This window comes from Triticum dicoccoides, chromosome 7A (assembly GCF_002162155.2).
Source record: "Triticum dicoccoides isolate Atlit2015 ecotype Zavitan chromosome 7A, WEW_v2.0, whole genome shotgun sequence".
NCBI classification, from domain to species: domain Eukaryota; kingdom Viridiplantae; phylum Streptophyta; class Magnoliopsida; order Poales; family Poaceae; genus Triticum; species Triticum dicoccoides.
In genome coordinates this window covers 27,900,691-27,908,148 of record NC_041392.1, presented here as the reverse complement: position 1 = coordinate 27,908,148, position 7,458 = coordinate 27,900,691, and the positions used below count along the sequence as shown (strand labels likewise).

The window sequence follows — 7,458 nt, the reverse complement described above, 5'->3', positions numbered from 1 at the left end:
ACTAGTGGACCTTTCCACCAGTTTGTCATAGCCCAGCCCCTAGCTACACCCCTAAACACCGTCCCAGCCCAACCCACCCTAAGATTCTCTTTGTGTCGGACTGACATGGCCGTTTCCCCCCTACGTGACACGGCGGCACACCTCGGAGTCGCGTGCCGGCTACCTACGCCTGCCACCACGCTTCCACGTGGGTAGGAGGGCCCTCCGCAACACCTGGCGGCATTGCTACCCCCAGGTACCCTGTCCCGTCTAATCCTGACACAGACGACCGCCGGATCTAGCCCTTTGACTTTCGCCGGACGGGGTTTGACCGGTGGACCTTTTCACCGGGTTGTCATACACTAGTAGAAAAAGGGTCAAATGTTCAGCTCATTACTCCCGGTTTGTAATTGAACCGGCACTAATGTGACCATTAGTGTCGGTTCCAACGGCTAGCTGGGCCGCTACCATTACTACTGGTTCCAACGGCTAGCTGGGCCACTACCATTAGTACCGTTTCGTGGCGAATCTTTAGCACCGGTTCGTGCCACGAACTGGTACTAAAGAGAGTGGTGGCAGGATGTTGTCAGTCTGAGGCCCCTCCAGCATCTTTAGTACCGGTTCGTGGCATGAACCGGTCTAAAGGTCGTCCTATATAAACCCTTCGTCCACCCGCGAGCGAGCTCTCTCTGTTTTTCCCTTTCCCCTCTCCTCTCTGTTCTTCCCCCTCTACCTCGAGCTCATCTCACATTTTGCCCAAATTTTGTCAAGATTTGAAGGCCCCCATCCATTCAAGTGATCACAAAGGTAAGAAACTTTGTCCTTTCATCTCTCATTGCTAGATTAGCTTTTGCAATGCTTTATATAGTCATTAATTTATGGGTTTTAGTAATTTGGGAGGAATTATATGTGGTAGTTTATTTGATTTATATGCAATTTGAGCTCAAAATACCTCTTAGTTTGCATATGTAGGTGTGGTTTACTTAGTGCCTTCCCGTCTCCGTCCTAACCACCGTCGATCGTCCGCACCGTCTTGTGGCCGACACCACCTTGTGGGGTGAGCCCTCTTGTTCTTATCTTTTTTATATAAAAAATCATGTTTGTGTGATTTAGATATATAGCTACTTGTATAATTATCTTACCCGTACGTTGTTTGTTATTCATAGTGCCATGGTTTTAATATCCGTCCCCGCCGACCCTCGTCCGGGTTATGATTCGGATGTGGTATATTTTCTTTTATAACTATTTTGTTGCATTTCGTGTTTATGACAAATTATGCTCATCAAATTGATAAAAAAATTATCTAGGAGGTATGTGAACCGGAAATTCCAACCGACCCTATTGTCGAGAGGTTAAATGTATTTGAAAGAGGAAATGATTATTTGAAAGAAAAATTGAAAAGAATTGAAGGGGAGAAGATGGAATTGGAGTTGCATGTTGCCCATGTCGTCGATGATCACAAGATCAAGATGGAGAAAATGCGCTTGAAGATTAGAAAGATTAGAAAATATGACATTCATAGTGAGGCTTGGTATCATTATGTTGTTGGATCAATTGTTACCTTAGTTGCGATCTTGATCGCATTTGTTGTTGCATTTAAATTCTTTAGCTAGAGAGCTATTTATATGTTTGCTTTATGAGAATAAGTATTGTATGAACTTTATGTATGAAATTTTATTAATTTGGTGTATTCGGTGTTGTGGAATGAAGATGAGCCGGCAATGGATGTACGATGGCCGATGCTCTCCCCAGTTCGTTGAGGGTGTGCATACTTTTCTGATTGCGGCTCAGGCAAACAAGCGGGCAGATGGTTTTATGCCGTGTCCCTGTGCTGGCTGTAAGAATGATCACAATTACTCTAATGCAAGAACCATTCACATCCACCTGTTTGAGTCCGGTTTCATGCCCCACTATATTGTTTGGACCAAGCACGGAGAAAGAGGGGTTATGATGGAACACTAGTGCAGAACCGGGCTATAGCACCGGTTCGGTAACTGGCACTAAAGTGTGGGGACTAAAGGTCCCCTCCCCCCTTTAGTACCGGTTACGCACGAACCGACGCTAAAGGGCAACCACGTGGCACGAGCCAGCTCCTGGGGCGCGTAGGACATTAGTACCGGTTGGTAACACCAACCGGTACTAAATGTTTGGGTGTGTTTTGGTTTTGTTTTTTATTTTCACTTTAATTTTGTGTTCTCAATTTAATTTAGTGATTGTTTTACATTATAATGAGTTGTTAAATCATTAGGTGAAAGTACCGCAGATTAGTTGACTAGATGCATGTGGATCCTAGCTAAGTCATCAAGTATATATATATGCCATATCCATATTATACATACTTGATCACCTAAGTAAGTGATCGAGGTAATATGGATATGGCATATACTTGATCACTTAGCTATAATCCATCCATTTGAAACTAATCTGCGGTTTCTTTCATAAATGATATAATAACTCATCATCATCATCATCATCATCATATTAATATAAAAACTCTTGCATCATATATATCATCAGCAACAACAGTTTTCACAGCTAGCTAAAAATCATCATATAATAGTCATCTCATTACCACTACTTAATCATCATATAGTCATTACCGCTATCTAATCACCACCAACACTAGCTTAAAGAAGAAACATTCACTTGTACCAGAAGCAAAGATATGATCGAGTTCAACATGGTAATGATATTATAAGCGTTCATAACACCACAAAAGCAAATCACTGTTTGAGATTAAGTTCAGGACGAAGAACACGGACATGAGAGGACAAGTACTAAGAGCATGAACTAGCTAAACACTCCTGCTGCTCTCTCTCAGGTAAAATAGCATAGAACATGTATAGCTTTCCTGATTCATCATATTGGAGCATGCAGATGAACCTGTCTCCTAATCGTGGGTTGCGCTTCTGATTGCTGCCCCTAGTACTTCTCTGCGATCGTTCACAAGTTTGCTCCAGTCTTTTACTATTAAGCATTCCTCGCTATTAGAAAACCTGAATGCACTAAAGTGCATTGTAGCATATCTTGGCCGTAAGCTAACAATATTCATGGTACCTTTATTCTCGATCCAATCAGGCACAACATTCATCGGGAGTCCCTGTTGAAGAACATCGTATAGCAACATACTTAGCAATGAAGTTTAGCTTAAAAAATAATGTATGCAAAAGATGCACTGAGGAGAAATAGTAGAAATCTTACCATCTTTCCTAAATATATGTGACCGTAGTTCAGTACGAACACTATTGGTCGCACGTTTTGAGTACTAACATTTCTAAGTGCAGAAAAAAATTGTCTTGACAGCATCAAGATTCTCAAGCCGTGAAACATAATGACATGTCTCCTCGCAGTTTAGTTCAGCCCCGGGACAGTGGACAGTCCTGTCTACCAAGCGCCGGACATGTTTGCTTGATTGGAAATAAGCTGTCAATATAAATTAGAGAACTAGAACAAAGCATTAGCACATAGTTAATACATGAACTCGTCAAACTACGGTCATCACCGGTAAGTATCCCGATTATTGTCACTTCGGGGCTAACGGATCATAAAACATAATAGGTGACTATAGACTTGCAAGATAGGATCTAGAACTCTCATATATTGATGAAAACATAATAGGTTCATATCTAAAATCATGGCACTCGGGCCCTAGTGACAAGCATTAAGCATAGGAAAGTCATAGCAACATCAATCTCAGAACATAGTGGATACTAGGGAACAAAACCTAACAAAACTAACTCGATTACATGGTGAATCTCATCCAACCCATCACCGTCCAGCAAGCCTACGATGGAATTACTCACGCACGGCGGTGAGCATCATGAAATTAGTGATGGAGGATGGTTGATGATGACGACGGCGACGAATCCCCCTCTCCGGAGCCCCGAACGGACTCCAGATCAGCCCTCCCGAGAGGTTTTAGGGCTTGGCGGCGGCTCCGTATCATAAAACGCGATGATTTCTTCTCTCCTATATTTTTCTCCCCGAAAGCAGTTATATAGAGTCGGAGTTGGAGTCGGGGGGTCTCCAGGGGGCCCACGAGGTAGGGGGAGCACCCTAGGGGGGCGCCCCCACCCTCGTGAGAAGGGTGTGGGCCCCCTGGTCATCATCTTTGGCGATGATTTTTTTTTATTTATTGTAATATATCCCGTCGAGTTTCAGGTCATTCTGAGAACTTTTGTTTTCTGCACATAAAACAACATCATGGCAATTCTGCTGAAAACAGCGTCAGTCCGGGTTAGTTCCATTCAAATCATACAAGTTAGAGTCCAAAACAAGGGCAAAAGGGTTTGGAAAAGTAGATACGTTGGAGTCGTATCAACTCCCCCAAGCTTAAACCCTTGCTTGTCCTCAAGCAATTCAGTTGACAAACTGAAAGAAATAAAGAAAAACTTTTACAAACTCTGTTTGCTCTTGTTGTTGTAAATATGTCAAGCTAGCATTCAAGTTTTCAGCAAAGATTATAACTAACCACATTTGCAATAATTCTCATGTCTCATGATTACTCATATCAATAACATAATAAACTAGCAAGCCATAATAATAAATCTCGGATGACAACACTTTCTCAAAACAATCATAATATGATATAACAAGACGGTATCTCGCTAGCCCATTCTGAGACTGCAAAACATAAATGCAGAGCACCTTTAAAGATCAGGGACTGACTAGACATTGTAATTCATGGTAAAAGAGATCCAATCGCAGTCACACCCAATATAAATTAACAGTAATGAATGCAAATGACAGCTGCGCTCTCCAGCTAGTGCTTTTTAATAAGAGGGTGATGACTCAACATAAAAGTAAATAGATAGGCCCTTCGTAGAGGGAAGCAGGGATTTGTAGAGGTGCCAGAGCTCGGTTTTGAAATAGAGGTGAATAACATTTTGAGCGCTATACTTACATTGTCAACATAACAACCAAGAGATGGCGATATCTTCCATGCTACACACATTATAGGCGGTTCCCAAACAGAATGGTAAAGTTTATACTCCCCCTCCACCAACAAACATCAATTCATGGCTTGCTCGAAACAACGAGTGCCTCCAACATACATCAGGTCTCAGGGGGAGTTTTGTTGGCAATTATTTTGATTTAATTTGCATAAAGCATGGGACTGGGCATCCCGGTGACCAGCCCTTTATCTCGTGAGTGAGGAGCAGAGTCCACTCCTCTTGAGAATAACCCGCCTAACATGGAAGATACAGATAGCCCTAGTTGATACATGAGCTATTCGAGCATACAAAATAGGATGATTATTTGAAGGTTTAGAGTTTGGCACATACAAATTTACTTGGAACGACAGGTAGATACCGCATATAGGAAGGTATAGTGGACTCATGTGGAATAACTTTGGGGTTTAAGGGATTTGGATGCACAAGCAGTATTCCCGCTTAGTACAAGTGAAGGCTAGCAAAAGACTGGGAAACGACCAACTAGAGAGCGACAACAGCCATGTACATGCATTAAAATTAATAAACATTGGATGCAAGCATGAGTAGGATATAATCCACCATGAACATAAATATCGTGAAGGCTATGTTGATTTGTTTCAATTACATGCGTGAACATGTGCCAAGTCAAGTCACTTAAATCATTCAGAGGAGGATACCACCCTATCATACCACATCATAACCATTTTAATAGCATGTTGGCACGCAAGGTAAACCATTATAACTCATAGCTAATCAAGCATGGCACAAGCAACTATGATCTCTAATTGTCATTGCAAACATGTTTATTCATAACAAGCTGAATCAAGAACGATGAACTCATCATATTCAAAAAAACAAAAGAGGTTGAGTTCATACCAGCTTTTCTCATCTCAGTCACTCCATCATATATCATCATAATTGCATTTCACTTGCACGACCGAACGATGTGAATAATAATAAGAGTGCACGTTGTAGGATCTAGAAGTAGATGTGTCTAAAGGGGGGGTGATTAGACACTTAGTGCTAAAGTTGCAATTTTTAAGCTTTTTCGGTTTAAGTGGGGTTTGGGCACAATTTCAGCACACACAATACATATCAAGCAAGCATGCAAAGAGTATATGAGCAGCGGAATGTAAAGCATGCAACTTGCAAGAATGTAAAGGGAAGGGTTTGGAGAGATCAAACGCAATTGGAGACATGGATGTTTTTCCCGTGGTTCGGATAGGTGGTGCTATCCTACATCCACGTTGATGGAGACTTCAACCCACGAAGGGTAACGGTTGCGCGAGTCCAGACAGGGCTCCACCCAAGGGCAACGGTTGCGCGAGTCCACACAGGGCTCCTCCCACGAAGGGTCCACGAAGAAGCAACCACCCACAAAGGGTCCACGAAGAAGCAACCTTGTCTATCCCACCATGGCCATCGCCCACGAAGGACTTGCCTCACTAGCGGTAGATCCTCACGAAGTAGGCGATCTCCTTGCCCTTACAAACTCCTTGGTTCAACTCCACAATCTTGTCGGAGGCTCCCAAGTGACACCTAGCCAATCTAGGAGACACCACTCTCCAAGAAGTAACAAATGGTGTGTAGGTAATGAACTCCTTGCTCTTGTGCTTCAAATGATAGTCTCCCCAACACCCAACTCTCTCTCATAGGATTTGGATTTGGTGGAAAGAAGATTTGAGTGGAAAGCAACTTGGGAAGGCTAGAGATCAAGATTCATATGGTAGGAATGGAATATCTTGGTCTCAACACATGAGTAGGTGGTTCTCTCTCAGAACATATGAGTTGGAATGGTGTGTGTGTTCTGATAGCTCCCTCTTCGAATGAGAAGGAGGTGGAGGGGTATATATAGCCTCCACACAAAATCCAACCGTTACACAGTTTTCCAATCTCGGTGGGACCGAATCAATAAACTCGGTCGGACCGAAATAGTAAACCTAGTGACCGTTAGGAATTTCGGTGGGACTAACATGCAACTCGGTAGGACCGATTCGGTTAGGGTTTGGGCATAATGTAATCTCGGTGAGACCGATTACACAAACTCGGTGAGACCGAATTTGGTAACTAGCTAACCAGAGAGTTGGTCAGGCAAACTCGGTGGGACCGATTTGCTCTTTCGGTGAGACCGAGTGGAACTCGGTGAGACCGAAAAGTTACAAAGGGGAAACACTGAGTTTACATTGCAATCTCGGTGGGACCGATTCGCTCTTTCGGTGGGACCGAAATGTTACGAAAGGGAAACAGAGAGTTTGCAACCCCATCTCGGTGAGACCGAGATCCCTATCGGTAGGACCGAATCGCTAGGGTTTGGCAGTGGCTAATGACAAGTGAAACTCGGTGGCGCCGGATAGGAAGAATCGGTAGGACCGAGTTTGGCTTAGGGTCTAGGTCATATGTGGATATGGGAAAGTAGTTGAGGATTTTGGAGCATATTATTAAGCACATGAAGCAAGAGGCTCATTAAGCAACACCTCATCCCTCCTTGATAGTATTGGCTTTTCCTATGGACTCAATGTGATCTTGGATCACCAAAATGTAAAAG

At 43.1% G+C, this 7,458-nt stretch overlaps 1 long non-coding RNA gene across 1 annotated transcript; it reads left to right on the top strand.

Moving 5' to 3' along the window:
• Positions 1 to 882: 882 nt before the first annotated feature.
• On the top strand, positions 883 to 1,470 carry LOC119329035. The gene is made up of 3 exons (XR_005159271.1): positions 883 to 1,036; positions 1,146 to 1,203; positions 1,287 to 1,470. It is a non-coding gene; the product is annotated as an uncharacterized LOC119329035 (long non-coding RNA).
• The last annotated feature ends 5,988 nt before the right edge of the window (positions 1,471 to 7,458 follow it).